This window comes from Planococcus citri, chromosome 5, assembly GCF_950023065.1.
Source record: "Planococcus citri chromosome 5, ihPlaCitr1.1, whole genome shotgun sequence".
NCBI lineage: Eukaryota > Metazoa > Arthropoda > Insecta > Hemiptera > Pseudococcidae > Planococcus > Planococcus citri.
In genome coordinates, this window is record NC_088681.1 from 31,927,764 (window position 1) to 31,951,452 (window position 23,689).

At 33.5% G+C, this 23,689-nt stretch overlaps 1 protein-coding gene across 4 annotated transcripts in view; it reads left to right on the top strand.

Annotated features, from left to right (window-relative positions):
- The window catches only part of dimm (dimmed), a 115,032-nt gene that overhangs the window by 70,323 nt on the left and 21,020 nt on the right, over positions 1–23,689 (top strand). Inside the window, exon 3 of one of the 4 annotated variants that reach the window (XM_065369625.1) lies at positions 16,631–16,704. The exons of the other annotated variants lie outside the window; for them this stretch is intronic. The gene's annotated coding sequence lies outside the window, so the exon portion shown is untranslated. The remainder of the gene's footprint in view (positions 1–16,630; positions 16,705–23,689) is intronic. 4 annotated transcript variants of the gene reach the window in all.

The window sequence follows — 23,689 nt, forward strand, 5'->3', positions numbered from 1 at the left end:
TGGAGCAATATTTTGGAAAAATTGAAAATCACGCTGGAAGCTCCAGAATTAATTTGTGGAATTGATGCTTATCAATTTAAGGACTAATGGTTATCATTTTTACTGATCAAGTAAGTACGTACTTTTTTTTTAAAAAACATAAATAACCAAAAACAGTCAATTTTGAATTTTCAAAGGTTCGCCAAAAATCGAAAAATGAAGTTGAACAGCTGAAAATTTGGTCCCTTGGGGACCAGGCGATTACCACCGCTTTGCAGCTTGTGTGCAAGTTGAATTGAAGGTTTTAAAGTTTTCAAATTTTCAAAAAAATTTGAAAATGGGAAAGCAAATCTTAGCATTTAAAAATTTGGTTTCAGAGATTTCAGAGCATGTTCTTTTGATCTAGCTTGGTTAAGTTAGAATTTGGAGAATGCCAGTTCAAAAGCGTTCCCTTGTACTAACAAACTCCTTGGTTGGAAATCACAAAGCTAAGATGATCAGTGTGGTTTTGGAAGAACTGTTTCTTAGTAGCATTCAATTTTAAACTACTTATACTCTCGAATTAAATATGTAAAAGACTTTCTCAAGTCTTTCTATTGTTTCATCAAAAGTCGCACCTGATATTTTGATGTCATTGGTGTACTTTGTGATACCATCTTCATTATCGATTACCTGATTGATCATACTAGGGATAGTCAATATGTAAGTTTCACATGGCTGAAAAATTAATTGGAGGAAATAGGTATAGTTCAAACATTTGACCAGATATGACAAAATTTATTTTGCATTTGGGTGCGTTGTTTGTATTTTACAGCTTGATTAGTACGTATAGTGCTGAAAAAAAGTCATCCAAATGTGGTATTTGGTAAAAAAAAATTTTTTTCAGTTGTAATAATTATGACTAAAATTCATCAAGCATTACTCAAAACATATCATACTGTTATTTCAAGTTAGGACATTATTTGGTGCTGTAAAAATTGTTCATGTGATGGTTGCAAAATTTCTAGTGCTGAGTGACTTTTGACAATGCCAACATTCAGCAGATTATCACTGAACAATCTACTTCATTTGGATTTTGATTGAATCAAAATAATGTTAGTATGTTATGTCTTGAGTGGTTCTCAATCAATTTTCTGATGAATTTTTCTTTTGTTAGCTTGGAAAATTAATTTTTTCTAAAATATAATTTTTGGACGGCATTTTTTTTCAGTCTAATAATGCTGTAAGATACGAACAATGCACCCAAATGCAAAATAAATTTTGTCAGATCTGGTCAAATGTTTGAACTATATTTCCTCCAATTTTGTTCAAAACATGTTCACGCATTCATAATTTTTCAGCCATGTGAAACTTATATATTGACTTGATGAAATTTTCAGGTTGTATGATAACCTGGTGAACTCGTAGACTTGACCTTCTACTTGCCACTTGGAATGCAGTAAATGTATGTGATTCCATGTCAAGTTCAAGCTGCCAAAAGCCTGCGGTGAAATCAAGGGTTCAGACAAACTTGTTGCCTGCATTATCATAGATCATGCTAGAAATCGTATTACATTTAGTTAGGACATTGGTTAATAATTTATTGAGCTCATCTGAGTTGAGACATAGATGAATGTCTCAGTTTTTCTTAACTACAGGTGCAAAGGTGTTGATGTAGCATGAGTGAGAATAACAAATTATACTTATCAAGAGTGAGTAGGTATCAGAGTCCTGCACGGTGTAGTTAATAGTTATAACTAGTTGGTTGGCAACGCTAACTCCGGTTAACTATAGAGGTGACTCATCGCAGGCAATAGTCAACCTGTCTAACGATGCGTTGTTATAGTTGACGCGCAGATAACTAACTTAATCGTCGGATGGTTATTCAGATAACTATTCAACTAGTTGGAATAACTATTCCAACTAGTTGAATTATCCCCACCTATAGCATATTTATCCAAAATCTTATCGGAAATAGGTATGCTCGTCACCCCTTGCCTATGTACTCCTAACACAACAAGAAATAGTTGGATCAACTAGCTAGTTAACCATACCGTACAAAGTAACCGGAGTTGGGAGTAGTTGATAACTATTTGATGCGCGCGCTGTCACTAGTTATCTAGTTGACAACTCATAGTTTAGATTATTCGAATACTCCCACAGATAACTAGTTGAATCAACTATACCGTGCAGGACTCTGGTAGGTATGTATTTTTGTGATTGCCTTGCGCAAAGCAGTCAATAATTTCTTACTCAGACAAAATTGTAAGTATGTAAGGCAGGAAGTTGCTATTTGCATCGTTGAAACGAACAAATTTTTTTCTTTTTGGAGAATCTGAAATAATGATGTACCGTAAACTAGGGTAACATTGAAGGATTTTTCAGAATTTTTCATGTTTAGAGGTATGAATGGCGGAGGTGGGGGAAATGTGTGTGGTGCTTTTGATAAAGCTATGTCAGCACTAAGTTTTGGCGTTTATAGAAGTTATCTACCTTTTTCCTGTCAGGCGCAAAAGCCAAAAGAAGTGTCCTTCAAAGTTACCCAGCGTTTGGGGTAACTTTGAAGACCCCTTGAAATGTGCTTAGCTCAAGGTCAAATTATCAAAACCATGAACATTCACTTCTTGGTCACTTTATACGCGTCAAGCACCTACAAAATGATCTATATTCACAATTGAATTCATGAAAGAGTGCTCCAAAATGATAATTTGAAATTTTTCTAGTTTTCAGGCGTTTTTCATGCATTTTGGCCAATTTGACTCAATTTCATGATTTTTCGATGATTTTAGAGCTGTTTTTCAAGTTTTCCCATCATTTTTAACAAATTTTCAAGCATTTTCATGCAATTTTGGCCAATTTTACTGAAATTTCATGATTTTTTTTTAGCCTTCAAAGTTACCCCAGTTTGAATATTATTTTTTTACTGCTCAAGGAAGAACTTTGGCACATGAACAAATGCGCTCATTTGTAGTCAGGAGGTGTACCAACACATCTATAATGTCACTTGACTCATTATTTGAAAATTCAAAATTCCAGACCCCAAGCTTTTCACATTAATTAAAATTAATTAAAACACCATTTTTTTCACTTGTTTTTTTATTGGTGTTGGAACCACTAGTTGAAAATGATAAGATAGGAAAAATAACTGCCAAAGTGTACCTACTCAATCCATTCCTGGTGTCAGAATTGCTCCATTCTTCATAGTTCCATCGCCATGGAGCATAATGTGATGAAAAACCGCACCCTTCAATGTTACCTCGCGATTTCAATGTTACCCCAGTTTACGGTAGATATGTACTATATGCAAGGTAATTTTTTTGGAATATTCAATCCCTGGGTGCTTCCCTTTTTTTCCATATTTTGTTGAATAGGAATACCGAAGGGAATCTATGTACACTTTTTTCCAGAGCAAACTCCCAACATCCCATCTATGTAGTATCTATTATGGCTTTTGAGCTGCATCAATAGAAAATCAAACTGATTTTCAAAAAAAAAAAAATTGCTCACCACTGCTACTGCAGTGTGGAGATTAGCCAAATACCCGTACAAATATTTAATACGTGATGCTTAGCTTCTGTTTAAAAAGCCCTACGTGCATTTTGAAACACCCTGTATAATGTCAGTGATATGACAACCGATCATGGATATTTCTCCTCGACATCAGAATGAAATGATCCTCGCGATTTTATGGATTATTACGAGGATGAAAGGGATTTAAATACATTCGAGAAAGAATTTCGCATTGTAGCTTGTTATATGTATTAACTAATTTGACAGTCGTCGAAAAGGAACATTTTAACCCGTTACACGACGAACGTCTCCATCGCACAGCTGACTGCGAATTTTAACATAGGCCGTTAATGGCGTATAGAAGGCGAGTCCCCGGTCTCACTATACGGTATTATACGCTATAGGATAGAATAAAAGGTACTTTTTGACCGTATAAAATTAATCCTTTAAAATAGACGGCACTGAGCACGGTAATTGTGTAATAACAAAGAGTACATTTGCGACGTGCAAATATACACGTATATAAAGGCGAAAAGGCGAAACAATATTTCGTTAATACCCCAAGACATCGGGCAGAGAAAAGGATCGGGGGGCTCGGTGATGACGTTGAACCTTTTTTCTTAAAATTTGACCATGCAGGAGAGATGAAGGAGATGATACGCGAGCTTTAATGGAGGATAACGGAATAAAACAATTATTTAGCGTTTTCTTTTGTCGGACGTGTAACTCATAAACACGTATGACGAATAAAGCTCGAGTCTTATAGAGAAAGCTTGATCTTAAAAAGGGTATGGTTTCACTCCGCGTGCCGTATATAACTTACGGATTGTCGCGAAATTTTTAACGTGCTGGTGTAATACGAAAAGGGCTTTAATACGGACTCGACTCGAGCCGTAGTATTTACTGTACTGCAGTGTGACGCGGCGGCGAGAGACGTCTTGTACCGCTCAAGTCAATTTTCGAGGTATGTGTATTCTCCATGTATAGAGAGTGTAAGAGAGAGAGAGAAGAACCGCATCATATATACATATATCTACTTATGGTATATGGCATACACAACGCGATACATCAAACAACAAAAGGACTTGTATCCTTTATACCTATTCTATATATGTTTCCTTTTGTATTCCTTTTGTGTTGTTTGGTTTTGGGTATCCATCTCAGGAGCAAAAGAGGAAGAGAGAAAGTGTATCTGGATGATAATAGGAAAACGCGTACACATTACCACTCGACCACAATGCCCTTGAATCTTTTTATCATCTCTTATTTTCTCATTTAAACGGGTAAACATCTAAATAGTATAACGCTTAGATACACGGTATCCCATGGGTGGACATAGAGCGTCGTACTTATTGTGGTAAAACCGAACCGAAGTCGAGCAATGCGCGGCACGAGAAGGTGGTTATTTTTTTTAAAGCGCTCGTCAGAGCTTTGTGTTGGCGCGCCCAAGTACACGACTTAGTACTTTGGCGTAGGAAACTTTTTCAACGCCCGTTAATTTACTATCTTCCGACTTATGACTTATGAACCAAAAACCATTAATTTATTAGTGCATTCTTGGTGAGATTTTTTTGCTGCTCTTTACTACCTATAGTACACATCTAGACGATGATGATGACGACGACGACTACTACGGCGGCGTTAATTTATATTTGAATTGTGCACCGCATTAAGCACTCGACGAGACGCCTTTGCCTTTATAAACCTAGAGAGAGTAGGAGGTTTTTTTTTTCATTTTTAAAAAATCTTTCATTCATGTAACGTCCGCATCTTCGTCTCGCTCGCGCTCTCTATCCTTCTCTCTTTCTTTTTTTTCTGTTGCTCACCATTGTGACTTGCGCTGCGCTGCGTTGAATTTTATGCATTCTGTTGGAACAACATGGAAAATTAATTTTATTCTAGTCGAGTCGAGAAAATTTTTCACAATTCGTTCGTCTCCAAATTGAATTCGCGTATCGGATGAACTATTTAAGTGTTAATATACGTACGAAGTTGCCAGTTCAGCGCCTCGCCACGCCACCTCTTCTATAACAGCTCAAGAAACAATTTTCAACGGCGCTGAATACGAATATCTACTCATTTGTTTGATTTGACCCCCTCTGATGCAGCCAATGGACTACCAAATATTATGAAAATCGAAAAAAATCGTGTGACATATGGTTTATTTGGTTTTCTAGAGCGCTAAATTAGCTTATTTCTTTGATCAGGGTCCCATGCCCCCGTTGGCTGAAAAAAATTGTTAAAAACTTGATCAATCGCGTTACAAAAGAGGAAGAGCAGCTGTCATTCCTTTATCCCAAAAGACCTCGTGGTGTTTTCAAACCCGAAAAAAAGAGATATTGAGAGCACCTCTCACCGAAGTATCAACTTTTGTCCCACCGAAAGAAGATGGCTCACAAAATTTTAAAATCGTAGCGAGTAAACAAACAGCACCATAAATCTTCTGTAGACCAGATTTTCTACCATAAGAAGGCGTTTTTTAATGTTGATCGTGTTTCACACCTTCTGTTGATTTTTTTGCAAAAACTTTCAGATCATTTTTTTAATGATTAGCATCGCCGAAATTCGTTAATAACCCGCATGTAACACAATTGTTTTAATTTTTTGGATATTTGAGTGACCAAGAAGGCGTTGGAGGGGGCGAATAAAAAAAAATAATAAGCTGATAGGTATTTTGTACTTGGCGTTCCCAAAAACCTGATAAAATACATATAGGTATGTGATACGATTTTTTGAATTTTCGGGAAATTATGAGAAGTGGCCAAGAGGAATTGTGGGAAGGGTCCAAACAAAAAAGTAAATCGATATGTATTCATATTCAGCGCACCTGGAAAACTATAAATCAACCATATTACATGTTGTTTTTTTTTTCAATTTTCAGGAAACAAGAAAGGGACAATGGAGGAGGGGGCGTTGTAGGGGTCCAATTAAAAAAATAAGTCAATATTCGTATTCAGCGCATTCAAAACTCTCATAAACCATTGTCACACGAATTTTTCAATTTTCAAGAAATTTAGAGGGGTGAAGGGGTTCTGTTAAAATCCTGCTTTTTCATCTTCAATCCCCCCTCCCCCCTCCTCCCTCTTCAAGAGTCTCAAACAACATACAATTTTAGGATCAAACAAAACAGAGTCAAAAAAGCACACAAAAATACACCACCAGGATTTCAATCACTAAACTTCATTTTCTAATTCTTGAAAAATTTGAAAAAATTCAAAATTTTCTAGGTTTTTATTGAAAATTTGAAATTTGGTCAAATTGAGATACATGGCTGAAATTGGGTTCAAATCATATTTTTGCCTTTCCAAATTTATTTATGGTGGTTTTGAACCTTTTCAAAGCCCCCAGAACATTTTTATATTTTCTTGTGATGAAAAGAAGAGCTATAAATTTAATTTTGGTCCTTTTTCATAATTTCCCCAAAAATGGACCATCTAAAACTGTACTGAAAGAGGCTCCAAAAATTGATTCAAAAGATCAACGAATACACTGGTGCCAATTGTAGATTCACTGTTGCCAATTTTGAAAAATTGAGAAAAATAGCCAAAAAGATACGAAATTTTTTCAAATTGATAATAATAATCGAGCATTTATATTTGTCCTTCAGGGGCACCTTCGAAGCTATCATTTTTTTTATGTATGACTTTCATCTCAAAGTGAAGATCTCAACTGAATTTGATCAACATCCTATGAACATTGTTTTCTACATATTTTGTTAAATTAATTACCTACTCATTTTTGATTTTCTACTTTACAAACTATATTTTGTTTGAAATAAGTAATTTTTTTTTTCAACTTGATGGTTGAAACTGGAAAGGATTTCAAAACTTTAATAGTAATGTATCAGACAATTAATGGTTTCACAATTTTAAAAAAATCCATTTGGCGCGAAAAAGCGTTATCAGTACTACTAATAAACATCAATAAGTATACCTACTCGTTTATCTATATCGAATACAATTTTCAAATTAATCGCAATTTCAAGATTAATTAACGATATCCTCTTTACCTTGACCACATTTTCATAATCATGCGCATACGTTGAACCATGTAAGTATCTACGTACTGTTTGAAAATATTAATTTCAATTCGCGAATAGACTCCTCATCGCGTAGGCATACATGTACTTATACATACCTATATATAAGACGTTCACCTCGCGATCCATTGGGTAGGTATGGTACGTAAAGGCATAGTTCTTAAACTAAAACCAAACAAGTTGCCAACATAAACAAAAACATCGCTGTAACCAGAACTTTACAAAGAAATTATAATAATGAATACAGATGAACTTACGACAAAACAATGCCGAGGTATCTTAAACAATAACAAACAAAAAAAAAAGTACAGCCAAAAGTGAAGAAAAAAAACTCGATGGAAATTTTTTTTTTCAACGAAATGAATCTTCTCTCAGCTTTAACAGCGGGTACCTTACCTATATCTCTACCTACCTTCTTACCTACCTATTGAAAAGTATTTTCATTCTATGTTAATAATATCAGTTTGTAAAATATTCCATCTTCGTGTCTGTTACAAACCATCGCATAGTCTGACTTTTTTATTGCTATATTATATTCATCGTTGGGGTATTTAACGAAACAGTTTCGGAATTGTTGTTATGAAATTCACGACGCGATATCGGTTTCGAAATTACTTATTTACCCTCGTATGCAGTCTCTTATATGAGTACCTATCGTGATGATAGTGATGCTATACATATTTTATCGTCATTTTATGCTACATCGACGTACCTACCTACAGTAGTAGGTTGGTAATGAAATGTTGAAAGATGCTGTGAAGTTGAGCTTCTGAGATGATGGTATTTTATCAGAAAATCATATCAAGTAGAAAAAATGAAAAATACGATTCCAGCAAGGAACCAAAAATTAGCTGAAAAAAATTAAGAATGATATGTATTTCTTCAAGGTGTCCGTCCACCCTCGAAAATTCTGAAAGTATTACCCCAAGTATGTACATATAACTTTTGATGCAGATTAACATGTCAAAAAACTCAGTGTTCACCCGAAAAATAAGTCTTTGGCGGACGGAGGGGGGGGGGAGGTGCACTATAGACTAGCGCGCTACTATTTTGATGTAGTTGTATAAGTTGCCTAATCAGTTTGCCGTAAATACGCATTTCCAACACTATAGAAACGTGAATTGAAGATTATTATACCTAGTTTCCTTTATTTCTTTTACGAAAATAGGAATTCACCTAGACCTAGGAATCTAGGTACATAATATGTATTTAGAATCAACACACTGACTGTACACTTTCAACACTTGCTGAAAACAATAATGTAAACGTATACCTAATTATCTAATGAACATTTTGACTCAAATAACTGACTTTTCCAATATACCAATTCATCTTGAAAAATCAACACACACGAGGTTATCTCTCTAAACGCGAGATTGGATTATTCTTATTAAGGCTGTTTACTGCAATAAGATCTTTGTTACTTTTTGAACTAATAAACATTTCAATTAAACGAGTAATCAGCCATCAGTGACTAGCGAAGACTAATCTGGTACCCATATCTAGACGTTTTCGAGCTCGAAACGATTAAAAGAATATGGAAAAACACGAGCAGGGCCAGTTTCGCGAGTTTATTTTGTTTTGATAACGGCAACTAACACAGATTAAATTTAAAAGTAAATGTTCCGGAGGAAATTAGATTTTTCACGAGTTTCCTGAAGAAATAGATGTATGTCGAGTGTTTGTTAAATAATTCATGAACTACTTTCACGTGCCTCTTAAACGATTTCTTTTCTCGAGAAAATCCTCGTTGATTATCGTAGACCTATTATGGCTGAATTAGCTCTGTAACATGATCGTTTGAAGACGAAGACGAATCAATGTAGTAATAGCTATATATTTTTTCCCCCTTGAAAAATGTCCCATCTGTGTGTGAGCATAAATGTTGAAGGCGTTCTTGTTTTTCTTGGTAAAGAAAATTTCCTATCATTATGAAGGCGATTCACACGAAGAACTAGGTAGGTATTTCGTTGTGTTTCTGATGTTGTAGATGAAATGTGTTAAGGTAATATAACCCTGTATCATGTTTTCTTTTACTTACATCGACTTGTTGTCTATATAAATTGAATTTCTAGCACGTTACGATTGAACATTCTCGTACCCGTATCGGTTTTTATATTAATGCCTACACAATTTCCAGGTAACCGTATTCTCAGCTCAAGGCTACGACGATTGATGGAGATATACCTATTACCTACTCACAGCACCATAGGTACCTTACCTATAAACACTCGAGTTGCTGAAATGAAAGAGTAAGGACCCAGTGTAGCAAAGTGAAAAATGCATATCGATTTCGATAACTTATCGTTGAATTGTTCCACACAGATATCGAACACAAATCGATTTTTCGTTTGAATTGCACTTTGAAAATTAAGAAATTCGGGAATGAATTGACTCATTGAATTACGTTCGTTTTTCACACGTCAAATAAGAGTTGAAAATTGTCTTAATTCGTTGATATTTCAACTTTAATATTATTACATCAGATACACAGACTTTACAGTAACACTTACACCATACCTATCAAAAATCGTCGATGCTGTCATATTTTCACTAAGAGGATATTTTTCATCTACTCTACTTTCACTTTATTGATTTCGGTATTTTTTGCAAAAAGGATTCCACCTTTGTATGTATTTCCTTCTGAGTTAGGTACTTTTTTCTTGCAAGAAATGTATCTCAACAGGTAGAATCGAAAATTTGAGTTGACAAATAAAGCTGAAATCCAGTAGGTCCTATTTTTGGCATACTGAGTCGACTGGAGATACTTTTCAGCCATTTTACCAATCAAATTTGGCCAGCGTTTGGTCCATAGCCCGTTTGCGCACAGCCACTGTCCTTTCCCCCTTTTTTCATAGCCCATTTGCGCGTGTTTGAGATCAAACATGATTAATGAGCTTTCTATAAAATACCTATGGGACGTGTTTGTCCACATTTTCTATTTTTTCATAGGTTGTATGATTAGTTATCATTATCAAAATAAGTAAAACTAGGCAAATGAATTGAACTGGAAAGATCAAAAAAGACTCCTTATTCAGTTGCTTTGCAATTTTTGATGAATTTGTGCATTTACATTGTAACTTTGAAAAAATTGAAAAACTAAATTTTCACATTTCAAAAAGTTTTAGTTTTTTGAAAAAAAATCAAAAGCTAAGCATCCTAGAGAAAAAAAACTAATGATATTATGACGATTGAAAATTTAATTCTTTACAATTTTCTTCCACGTCATTTTTTCGTAAGACGCTTCGTTTCGCCTTCAGATCGATTTTTATGATCCTAGAAAAAAAGTAATGACATTACTTAGGTAGATTGGAAAAAATTGTCTACAAGTTTCTTCGACGTCATTTTTCCGTAGAATTCTTCGTTCCACGTGGGGTTTTTTCACCCCCCAAAACTTTAAAATTCAATGTCAAGTTTCATTTTTCGATGTTTGACGAATTTTTGAAAATTCAAATACTTATTGTTAGACTATTTTTCGTGAAAAAATAACAAAATTTGATAAAATTGAGGTTTTGTTTGCATAATGTTTTATCCAAAATGTTCCTTCATTGTCAGTTCCAGAAATTGTATAGGTACCTGGTACTTTCTTTCGATTTTTTAAAATAGTTAATACTTAGGTATAGGTACCTGAGTAATATTCGAGATGAAAATACTGTCGAAACATTTTTTGGAGAAAATTAGAAAATCGCTGGAGGCTCCAGAATAGCTAAAATCTATTAGTCGGGGGCCCGCGTAAGGATCAATTGCACCCCCCTGCCGATCCTCCGGAAGAACTTTTTTTTTCAAGGGAGGAGTCCTAAGGAACATTTCCAGCCGTAGTCCTCAAAAAAAAAAGCTGGCCCTATTTACAAAATGGCGGCCATTTTGTAAATAGGGCCACTTTTTTTTTAGGACAACGGCTAGAAATGTTCCTTAGGACTCCCCCCTTTGAAAAAAAAAGTTGTCCCGGAGGATCGGCAAGGGGGGTATGCAATTGATCCTTATGCGGGCCCCTCGACTAATAGTAGTTATTGATGTAATGTACCTTAGTGAGTTTACAAAGTCCCCTTGTTAAGTAATTTTTTTTTCCAATTTGAAATCCAAAAACAATACTCGTAATAATAATTTTTTCCCTTCAATGGGACACTTGTTTCTTTCTTTTTATCGAAACCTGTAGATATTGGTATTATCTACAGGTAGCTTGCTTCTCAAGACCACTTGTAGATACTCGTTTCGGCAATTTTCACTTAAATGTTTTACAAGAGTCTCTCTCCCATACGTCTATAAAAGTGATCGACTAATCGTGCATAAATATTTGCAATTCGTATAGTAGGTATTCATTTTTTATCCAACGAATAAGTAATTAAACTTTTCATTAAATATGGAAATTCATTTATCTTTTTTTATTAAATGTATTGGTTACATAAGGGTAGACTGGTGCAAATACATAGTAAAACACGCTGCAGTTGCCATGACGATGACCCAGTATTATACTAAACAAGTATGTTTTCATCAGTTGCCTTTAAACAAGTACAATTTATTTCGGTAATCGTTTTCAATAACCGATCAGTCTTAATATACGATTTTGATCCATGTGTTATTTAATCGTTTCGCCGGCACGTAAAACTTAATTAAATCACCTGTTGGTGGTTTACCATGCGCAGAGGTATATACTCGGCTATGCCCTTATGTACATAGTGGCGCTCTCTCTGCGTACGCCGTTAGTGGTTGGAATTGTGCGAACCTCGATATAAATCGAATAAAAACCGTCGCATTAGTTAATAAAAGTCTAGTGTTTACTCGGGCTCACAATGGAAATTACCTTTGATCCGAATTCGAAGCGATGTTGCTGCGAACGTGGATATCTCGCTCTTGCGTTGTACTCGTATCGTACATAAGTAACTATAAGAAGGAATGACGCCGAGAATCCAACACTCATCGTATTAATACAAATCCTCAATGCGATCGTTTTGTCGGAAATCAAAAAATATTCCCTTAAAGTGTACGCTATAAATATTTAATATATTGCTCTCGCTAGAGATTATGGAAAATTTTACATCGTAAAAAAATACATATAATACTTTCAAGATTTTGTATTTTTTTCCCCGCATTTTTCCGTCAATATTACTTCAGTTACAAATAAGTATTGCAAAACTGGAGGAAAAGCCCCGATAAATACCGCGTAAGTTGTGTATAGGGGTTTTTGAAACATGAGAAAATTCATTAATAATCTATGTACCAGTGATTAGCAAAACAGGCGAAAGATACGAATTTAATAGATTATAACGAGGTTTTTAGATATGGAATCGAATTGCACCGATCGTTTCCTTTGATTTACAAAGCGATATTTTCAACTAATGATGTGTTTATCACCCACAACTCGATCAAATTATTAATTATGTACTTCAAACAGAAATGTGCTTCTTTAATGAGATTAAGGTCACTATTCTGAGATGGGTATTAGGTGTCACTCGAGATATTAATGGCCAAATATTCTTTGAGAAGATATATTTAGAAATTTCGGTTTGCCCATATAGATATTTCAAAGCATTCCTGCAACGGATTTTGTTTTCATGTTGATTACATGTTTATGCCTATGGATTATTGCGTACAAGCACAGATAGGATTCGTAAGCGACCAAGAAAAGTGAAATTCGAGAGCATGAGAAGTCAGAAGGTCTAAAAGCTACCTTAATTTCATCGATATTTATAGATTTCAGCTGTGTTAATTAATTTTTGGTATATTTTTCCAAAAGCATAAGAATGTATTACCCAATGAAAATAAAATTTCAGTTACCACAGATTTTCAAGGAATTCGATAAAAATTTCAACTTTTATGAAATTCCAACGGATCATCTCGAGTAAGACTTTAAAATTTTATTTCAAATGGGAATCTCTTCAATGTCCAAACGAATTTGTTTCCTTTCGAGGTATTCAAATCAACCTGAAAATTTGTTATTTCAAGCTCCAGAAATTTCTAGAATATTCTTTTCCGCAGATTTAAAAAAAAATGTTGAAACTTGAATGATAAATATTCAGTGTCCTTCGAAAGTTCCCAACCACAATTTATACAATTTCATGAGTTTCTTTCAATGGTGGAAGGTGGGGGAGGGGGGTACTTAACTTATTTCAAAATAGAGCATTTGGAAAAACCAATCATTTTTAGCTGATGAACAACTTTATACGCTTTAGACTTTGATTTGTCCTAATTTTTTATTTGTTGAATCCTTGCCCTGACTCTAAAAATGGTGTTTCGTAATGATGGAATTGAAAACTTTCTAATTTTTTAAAATCACAATTAATCGATTTTTGAAAAAAACCTTATGAAAAAAAATGGAAGTGAACATATTTTAGAGCATGAAGTTTCCAATTTGTGAGTGCGATTTTTTTTTCCAAAAGGCTTTGTTTTGGAGATATTTTCCAGCACAAGTCAGAAATCTTAAATTCATTGCTTGATTCTTTTTCAATGACTTCATTTTGTTAGTGTAGAAAAACATTTTCAAAAAACGTCAAAATTAGAAAGTTTACCTAAAAACTTTTAAAATCTTTTTCCCATTTTTTGAAAATTTGTGTAATCATGGGAGATGTTTATCAAACGGTAGAAAATTTTTGAACCATCAAAGCCAAATCGAAAAAGGAAAAAATACATTACCAGCCCAAATTTGAGGCACCAAAATAGATTTTTCGATTGTTAGTGAATTTTTAGAAATCGAACTTGATCTAAAAAATGTGAAAAATCAAAATTTTACGAAATTGTGCTAGAAAGCTGAAATTTGGCATGCACCCGATTTTCGACCGGCCCCCCTCCCGAAATCGATTGAAAATGGTTTCGAATCAATTTGAGCAGTTTTTTGAAAGATTAAATTTCTACAAAATTTTACGAAATGAAGCTGGAAAGTTAAAATTAACTCTAAACTCAATTTTCTACATGTTGAGTCGATTGAAAGGTGGTTTCAAGTGGTTCTCAAACCTTCAGAGATATTTTCGAAGTTCCAGACTTTCGGTATTGAGCCGTTTTGGAACCTGAGTTTTTAAAATTTTCAGATTATGAAATCGCTGGAAAAATGTAAGGTTCTGAATCAGCAGGAACCGATTTCGAAAAAATGATGTAAGTACGTTGAGTCAAGTGGGTCAATTAACAAACACGAATTGTTTTTATACGTGCTAAAGTTAATTTGGATAGCTTTTTATGACAATTTTTTAAAACCTGGAGTTTCCAAAATATGGCCAGAGGGTCCAGAACGCTTGGACACTTTTAATCGACTCAACGTAAAGTTTATTTTTCCAAAATTTTATTGGGTTAAATTTTTTGCTAATTTAATTTTTTTTTAAATCTGTTGAAATCTCATGAATTGATTAAAATGGTACGAAACTGTCTTTAATTGATTTGGAGAGTCAAAAATAAGTTATTTACCAAATTTCAACTTTCTTGGTCAATTTGGTAAAATTTTGATCCAAAAATCGAAAATTGAACTTCAGTACATGAAATTTTGGCTGGTGATGATTTTTTCTTGTTTTTTCGATTCTGCTCTATCCGGTTCAAAATTTTTCACTGATATGGGATAACCCCCCCCCCTCGTTCATTTCCATGGAAAATGACGAAAAAAGATTGAAAGTTCTGTGATCAGTCATTCAACAAAAAAATACCAATTGTTTTTTTTTCAATCTGAAAAATTCGTAAATTCGCTGGTGACTCCAGAATAGCGCAAAAGTTCCTCTAATTGATTTCAATTTTTTCCATTCTCTCTCACAATCAAGTTATAACACTTATCAAATCTTTGATCTTTCATCGTGCTCAAAAAACAAGTCCTAATGAAGATTTTAACGATAATAAACTTGATGATTTGAAATCAAGTATATCTCTTCTATCACGTTAAATATTCATATTATTTCTTTTTATAGTCAATCAGGATGGATCATCTTCACGCAAATAGACAATTTGATAAGATTATTATCAATATGTATCGAGTGAAAAACAATCAAGAAATCATATTATCGATGTAAATACATAAATACGAGCGATATTAAACATTATAGGTACTCGATTCAAATCTGATATCATGTAAAAAAAAATGGGTTAGATATACGATATCGAAATACCTGAAAGATTACATCTGTGATTTATTCAGTTCACTAACCGCTCTCAAAGATAGGAACAAAGCTACTATTACAAGTACACATACCTACTCGCAACCCATCCATTTCTTAAATTACATCGCAGCATTGTACAAAGTGCGAAAAATCTCCACGTAATAGTAACAAGGGGCACGTCTCAAATTACATTCTAAGAGAGGTGAAAATTGAATTTCACGAGTATTATAATTACGACTTGGGCGTAATTTTTTTGACCTCCTACCCATCGTGTATAATTGAGAACTCATTTACGCGAAAACAAAGACGCGAGGTGAGCTCAACCTGTTGAAATGAAAATTTACGCGTATTATTTTTTTTAAAAAACGTGTTTTTAAAAAATTTAATTTTTTTCAACTTTTTCTTTTGTACAATTAGAAAATCTTGTTTGGTAATTTTCTCTCAAGAGGTAATTTTTTCGCGTTTTTCCCGATGCGAACTTTTTGGATATTAATTTCATTTTTTTTTCACCGAGTTGTAAATCATATTTTTGAAAAAAAAAAAAAAAGTGTAAAGTAGGCCACGCGGGTAGAATTGTCATTTTTCACTTTAGTGCACAATGAATGATTAAAGAAAAATGTAAAAAATTACCGACAACTCTATGCGCCGTAATAGCTTCGACGAAAGTTTGAAAACTTTACAATCTTTAATTATTAAATAGAATAATAGAATCTGTTGCGCTTTTCTTCGCACGTCGTCGCGTTTCCGCGTGCTTAATTAATTACATTCTATTTCACCCTCGATAACAAGCAATTTAACGTTATTCATTTGAATATCATTTATTAAACATTTTGAAATACTTGTTGTAGGAGTATGTTGGAAAAATATGCATAATTAGGACAAGGTTTGATGGCGATGAAATGATAGCGTAGCTTTTTTTTCTTCCTCTTTTTTTTTATTTTGCAGTAGGAATGTTTTCGTTACACCCTCGTATTTTTCTTTCGTTTTTAAAACGGGGGAAAATTATGTAATAAGATTATTTTTATTCGTTTTTTTTTTCTATTTTTTTTTTCAGATCCGGTCAAAAATTCTCCAAGACGTACAAACTGAAGTGTTTTAAAATACTGCGTCGACATTTTCAAACATTCAGTACGTATCTAACTATTTTTTATGACCTAAATTTATTATAACTAGGGCGAAAAATAAAAAACAATTTTATTAGTGTGTTTTGGAATCTTTCGAGAATGAGGTCATTGTATTGAGCAATATTAAAAATCTCATCTGATGGACCTTTATCTTGCAATGACCTTATTTTGAGGTTTTGAATTTTTATCATTCCAATTCTGGATTTATTATAAAATTGTTAATCCATCTATTGTGAAAAAAATAGTGCCAATGACCCCAAAGTTTCCAAAAAATCATAAAATTACAAAAAACCGAATTTGTAAAAAAACTTTTAGAATTGTTTGTTCAGATTTTCTTTTGTAGGTATTTATGAATTTATTTGAGAATTGGGAAATCCAAAAATTGGCTAAGGGGTCCTGTAAGTACGACTCAAAACCACCTCTCAATCGATTCGAGGGATCTAAAATAAGATAGATACGAGGCATCAGCTTTCACATACGTATTTAGGTACCTTGATTTTATTACAATTAATTTGTTTTCATGAGAAACAAGGCGAATTGGAATTTTCAGAAATTCTCTGAAAATTAAAAATAGAATTCAGCATTTGAAATCCTCCTTCCATAAGAAATAACGAAAGGGGTTGATTTGGTTTGACCACCTTCTGATTATTTTTCGTGAAAATAGCTTGAATTTTTTGGTAAATTTTTTGTCAGTTATGTGAATAAAAATATTTTATTGAAATTACAATTCTTGATTTTTTTAAAAAAATGTTATGCATTGGAAATTTTATTGCAAGTAGACTTGGAATTTCTGAAAGAAATTTTCCATAATTATTCTATAGTGTAAAATTGAAATACATACGTACTTATTTTTCTGATTTTTTTTTGTTTTTATCAATTTTTGAAATCATTTCTTCATTTTTTTTCGTTTTAAAATTTTTAAACTGGTTTTTTTGTAATTTGCGAAAGGAAAATCCACCTCTGAGTTATCTGACAGGTAGGGTTGTTTTTTTTTCAAATAATTCTGTTTTTTGAAACGTTTCAAAATTTTCCTTTTTTTGAAATTCCTTCTGCAAGTGTGGTTCTGAATTTTTCAGAAAAGAGGATGAGGAAGAAAGGGCAGGGAAATTTTAGAATTAAGAATTGATGTTACGTATTCGCAAGGACATTGTAACGTCCATGCAAATACATATCATTGTTTTATTCAAAATCTAAATAGGTATTACAGAAGACGAGAGAAGCATAAACTGAGTAAAGTTCGAATCGAAAGTAATGCATTGTAAGCACTTTCGAGAAACTTTGAAGATTTTCTCAATAATGTGGCTAGTTCAATTTTGAACTTGATACAACACGACTATTCGATCACACTTTTTGATCTCATATAATAATAAGTAGATATCTCTGCCTACGTGTTTTTATGTGATGTAACTGCATACAAACTTTAGCTATCTAATACCTGTCGATAAAATAGTGGACGTTCTCTCGAGTGTATTAAATAACATTTTGCGTACAAACACTAAGTAGGCTACCTATGTAGACTAGAATAACTTTTAGGTATTCCTTTCAGTTTGCGAATTGTAAATCTACATATTCTCGAAACTTGTGTAAATTGGGTTGTTGCATCGGAACATTGAAGGCGATAAAACAAAACTAGCATCTGAGGTGTTATAAAAAATTATCGAATAACTAACATTGCATGGTACATATAATATGTACCTAATAGTGCATTCGAGTGGTTTTTTTTTCACTATAAAGTATCGTAAATTTAATTTTCACGATATGATTTTTGATTTTTATTGTTGTGAAGTTTCAAAAAGTTATGATTAGTTAAGTTTTTCAATGATCTGTCAGGCCATTATAATTTATTTAATTTTTTCAAATCTCAACGTATGTTCACCACACTTAGTACCATTCCTATTACAACAGATATGTTGAAACTTTGTTTAAAATCTTATCCTATAATATCTCGCATTCTCGCGTAGGTAGGTACAGTATCTCAAAATGAAAATATTTACTCGTAATTGAGACGTTTCGCAGAAGTGACGAGGTACTTCATATTCATAAGCCCCTGCCTATTATTCTAGGTATACGAAATATTCAAACAAAATAGGTACATTGTGTCGAAATGTGTAATTAAACTAGTAGAGGGTGAAACGTTTAAGACAATGGTATTTCGTAGGGTCTGCGATACAACATTCTCCGGTAAACGTCTTATTTATACGTTTTAACAACCACTTTACTATCTTGATACATCATTGCTGCGCTTGATAATGTTAAGTAAGCGTATTTCGAAATATCTATTTTATGGATGTAAAGACCATTTTACGATGTCATGAAAATGAAGTACGTACGTACGAGAAAAAATATTACCTACGTACACTTACCTATGGTTTGATCTTATACAGGGTGTTTCGTAAATATGTATTATGAGAAAAATATATGTATTCTCTTTTTGACCCAGTGTTGGAAATTTTCCATCACATGTTTGAAATAAAATTTACTTACGAGGAGACATTTTGAACTGGCACTTGTCGATTAGAACGAAACCGAGAGCTGGATTGAAAAAGCACGTGCTAAAACTCTAGAAATCAAAGTTTCAGATGCTCAAATTCATTTTTAGGTTTTTGGCAAATTTTTGAAAATTTTAAAAATAAAAAAAAAGTTGCTTTTAGGAAAATTTTTAAAATTACGAGTAGGTATGCATGAAATATAAAATTTTCTATGCGAAGTGAACAAATGTGAATAATTTCTCCAATTCAACTCCAATACAACAAAAAATACTATTTTTGAACCATTCTGGAGCTTCCAGCGATTTTTCAGTTTTCTCCAGAGATTTCAAATCGCCCAGGAAAGACCAAAAATGACCTTAAGAACCTATAGCGACTGTTTAAGGTGATTGTCACTCGAGAAAAATAACGAAAAAATTGGGTATTTTTTCAATTTTTTGAAATTGGCAGTGGGTACTTAATGAACAAAAAATCGACACCACTTCGTTCCAAATCTTTCAATATTTTTGCTAAATTAATGCAAAATATTTGCAAAGAACATTTTTAAAATACAAATTTATCCAAAAATAAGCGATTAGCAAATTTTTAACGATTCAATAGAACCTCAAAAGCGCTCTTGAATTTTGACAGCAATAGCATACGATTAGATCGATGCAGAATCTCAAATGCTCTCATTTAGAACTGGATCATTTCTCCCAAAACAAATTGGGCAGCGACAGAAGTGACAAAAACTACGATTTTTTCGAAAATTGCCTCCTCTTTGAGAGCCCATTTCTCACCTCCAGGGGCACCTCCGGAGCTAAAACTTTTCCTGAGTAACTTTGAACTCAAAATGAAGATCTCTGCCGAATTTGATCAAAATCTGCCTACTTTTTTTGAACCGGGGGGGGGGGGGGTGATCCTCCCAAATGTTTCGAAAACAGTCATAAATTTGACGTTTTTGGAGCCTCCAGCGAGTTATCAAATTTGTCCCGAAATTTCAAATCGCTCTATAGAAGGACCAAAAATGAACTTTTGTACCTGCCACTTTGTTTTTTGTTTATGGGACGCTTTATGGACCATTTAGCCGGTTACTCTAAAATTCTAGAAGTGCCAGTTCAGACGTAAATTTTGGACCAATTTGTAAATTTTTAGAAAATGTGAAAATTGAAATGACCATTCTTCAATTTCAAGGTAACCGCCTGAAACGATTCAGAGGATGTTCAAAAAGCACCAACGAAAGGTACGCAAACGTTTATTTTTGTCCAAATTTGAAATTTCTGGAGGAATTTAAAAACTCGCTGGAGACTTCAAAAAGGGTAAAATGGAGATTATTTTTGAGTCAGGTGATTGTGTGAACGCACCAGACGATACTTAGCCGAAAAAATCGCTTGTTATTTACTTTTCTATGAAAATTTTAATTTTTTCTTCTTCCTGGAATTTACCATAAATACCAATATTGGTCAAAAATTCATTTTGAACTCACACTGCTGGATTTTTGTGGTAACCTTTGAAACCGGCCGAGAAGGTGCCCGGTAAGCACCAACCAAGGTTATGTGTGCTAAAGTTCATTTTTGGGTCTTCTAGAGCGATTTGAAATTTTTGGAGAAAATTAAAACATTTCTGGAGGCTCCAGCATGACTCAAAAGTAGTAGTTGTTGGTATGTGGGAGGCTTAAGGCATTATTCTCATCAGTTCACTTTGCTCAAAAAAATTATGCTTCATGAAAATCGCATAGTGATGCATACTTGAAAAAATTATGGCTCCTGGCGCAGAAACCGCCGAGACTTTACAAGGTGAAGTTGTACTTTTGCTCAGATCTTTTTTCCAAAATCGCTTCAACTATTGAAATTTTTGAGTATCGCTTTACTTTGGACACACCCTGTAGATTTGTTACATACGTAGGCACCTAATCTGAGCACTTTTGTACGACACGATTTTCACAGCGCGTTGGAAAAACTTGACGAAGGTTATAGACTTTTTTATTCGATGTAAAATAGATCGTCTCGTGTTGTCTGACACCAATTTAGCAATAAGTATAGGATGGCTCAATCGGTCGATTCATTTCGAATTCAAATAAATGGAAAATGGAAAATACCAATTCGCCAACACACACATACGAAAGCAGGAAACGACTCGTGGCGGCATTAAGATCGACTTAATAAAACAGACATCAAGCTGAGAGCTATATCCGTACAAATTTAGACATCGGGGGCGCAGCATCGGTGGAGTTTCGTATTGATGAATTAGTGTATATATCTGTGCTGTACGGTCGTTTGTACACGTATATATAGTGTCGCTTGAAATGAAACAAAATACCCGTATAAATCGTAAATTTATATTTACGCGTATTACTCGATTTATATAGTAACACGTCGTTGGACCAGCGGTCTCACCTGAATCAGAAATTCACGTACGAATTCCATTAAACGAACTTCATCAGTTGAGAGACGAGACGCGACTGTCATGAATAAAAAGTCGCCGTAATTTTGGCGATTTCGGTTTTAGCACGCACAATGTATCGTATATATACTAGGTATAGTATAACGAAATGAATTCGGAGCCTGATTTATTCGAAATGGTTTAAAACACACTAGTACTGCATTTTAACATTCACAGAAAAAAAATCTAACGTAGTATGCCCGAAAGCACGTAGTGTTTTTTTGTTCTCTCCTTTTTTTTTTTTAAATATTGAAACGTGCGATGTGAAAGCGAACTTCAAATAGGTTTTATAAGGAAAAAAACATCAAATGTCAGAAATTTATATTTAAAAGACGCGACAATACCTTGACGACCTTCGAAGTGTTTATTTGTTTTATATTTTTGTGTTTATTTTTAATGATTGAGAGAGGAAAAAAAACTTTTATTGGAATTTCTCAATTGGAAAAGCCATTTTACGCAGGAAGTGTGTAGGGTTTGAAATTTCATTGTCGCGATTTCCCTGCTGCTCCTGGCGCAGAACTGCTTTCTTGGAAAATACTTTTTACAACGCCGCACCTTTTGTAGACTTTTTCCTATTTCAATTTGAAATCTTTGGGAAAATATCGAAAATATGGGTTTATTCGTATTATATATTTATTCTAATTCGATTTTCATTCCTATCGAGATTCGTCGTTGTTCTCGATCGAATCCGTATGTAGGTATGTATGAGAAAAATTTGCATTTGGAAACATGATTATTTTTTTGTGTGATTAGTGTTGATTTTGGATGGAATTCAATTCATGTGTTTGAACAAATCTGGAGGTAGAGGATAGTTTCAGATATAAATCGTGAGTTTATTAATCAAGTTGGTAAAAAGAATTACTCCGAAAGAACGAAAAAGACGAATGAAAGAAACTTGTTTTATCTCTTAAATTGATAAAGACAGAAAAATTGAGCACAATTTTTTGAAAATTTTTTGAAATGTCCCAAAAACAGGAAAAATTAACAAACTATTTGAGCAAAATCATACAAAAATTTCTAAGTAAAATATGTACATATATATTTTTTTTAATGTTTACAAAATCAATTACTTTTTTGAAAAATTAAAAAATTTGCGTTAGATTTTTGCATTTTTTTTTCAAAAATTTCATTCGAAAAATCTGAAAAAATTCAAAATTTTTACTCTCGAATTGTGTGTACCTACTTTCTCATGAGTCATGACCTTTTCAATCGATTCAAGTACAATTTTCCGGAAAAGTGTTCAGTAATGCTACAAGGGGACTTCTCGAGGTACTTATTCGTCTTTGATTTGAACGGGATATTTTTGAGAATAGCATTTACTAAAACCCTCATAACCAGAATTTTTGGAGAATTTTTGGAGAATTTTTGAAAATGATTTTTTCAAAAATGCTTATTTAGTAAAATTGTGAAAATTGATCTTGAAATTGCATTCCTAATATCAATTCCCTCGAACCGAAATTCACCATTTCTTAGATTTTCAATTTCTGTAGATTTTCAAAATTTCTCCAAAAGGTATTGAAATTAATTTGAGTGGCTTTAAACGGAGTTGTGACTTATCCTCGACCTGGTTAAAGGATTTCAGTAATTCACATTTGACCCGATTTCCAGGTGAATGCCTCAAGTGTATTTTTTTGAACAGGTTATAATAATATTTCTGAGGGGAAAAAATCAAAAGATCAATACTTTTCTGATTGTGGGGATATTTTTGAAATTTGCACGAATGGCTGTATTTTGTTTAGCCTCCTCCCTCCTTAGAATTTCACAATTTTGAGCCAGCGTGATGTTTGATTTCTTCAGAATTGCTCGAAATTACGATTTAGTAGAAAGCATTATGTAATTGGGTGGTGTCAATTTTTTGTGTTCGTCACCAAAAATTCAACTGTCGTGTTCAAGTACATCATATATATGTTTCTGATGAAATCATTTCTCAGAACTCAAACATTTTTGGTGAATTTTTAAAACTTGAATTTGGGCCATAAAATTGAAAAAAAAATTAAATTTTATTAAATTGACGAATTATTTGGAAATAGTTTTGAAGCCTTTTGAGCAATTTTTGAGCTATAAGTGATGTTAAAATTAGCC